Below are 857 nucleotides of genomic sequence, written 5' to 3'. Positions count from 1 at the left end.
TTACTGGGTTTTCGTTGTATTTTATGATGCTCATTACTTTAATGTCGTTTTATGAAAATTGAAATGAGAATAGAAAATTACTGAGTGTAAGTAAGAATGAGATTGAATATTTGGATTGTCATACGAAAACGAAACTCGCTATTTCTGATACTCGTTTTCGTAGAATCAAAAGAAGCAGGGCTTTTGTCTTTATTGTTTTGTTTCGAATGTATTTAGTAACTAAAGGGGCTTCCTTTTCACTGCAAATCCATCATCACTCAATGAATTTAGACCCTAAGTACATATTTTCTTTGTAGATTCAGCCCTTCAGAAATATGGAAAGGAATAGTTTCGACACTTGGAATCTTTGCTTAGAAGTGTTTCTGACCCTAACCATTTTTCGTCACACATCATTTTTTTTTAGTTGGCAAAATACATCCCCATATCGAAAGCAACCACATAGCTCTGCGTAAAAATATTCGTATTTCACCATTTACATTTGTGTCAAAAACATATCCCAACATACTAATATCAAAAAGGAAATTGAGCAGATGTACAAAGCATTCAAAGCATTATAGTGGTATAGTATAATAAATAATAGTTGAAAATTAAGATTTGCCAACCACCAGATTGTCCTAGTTCACCTTACGAAGTTCAGCATTCATTTGTCGGCGTCATCAATCGATTACCATATTTTACACACCATCTTGAATATAATTTAATCAACTTTATTTGCGAGACTACCGAGCCGAGCTACGACCGACACAGACGATTCATCACTTGTTGACAAACTTTACCTTGAGTTAGCATTCCTTTCTCGGTCGATTCGAAGGGACAATTTCGGGGTTCGGACGAAAGAAAAAAAAACAATCACCAGC

The sequence above is a fragment of the Topomyia yanbarensis genome, chromosome 2 (genome assembly GCF_030247195.1).
Source record: "Topomyia yanbarensis strain Yona2022 chromosome 2, ASM3024719v1, whole genome shotgun sequence".
Taxonomy (NCBI): Eukaryota; Metazoa; Arthropoda; class Insecta; order Diptera; family Culicidae; genus Topomyia; species Topomyia yanbarensis.
The sequence above is the reverse complement of the archived record's forward strand: the minus strand, read 5'-3'. Positions refer to the sequence as shown.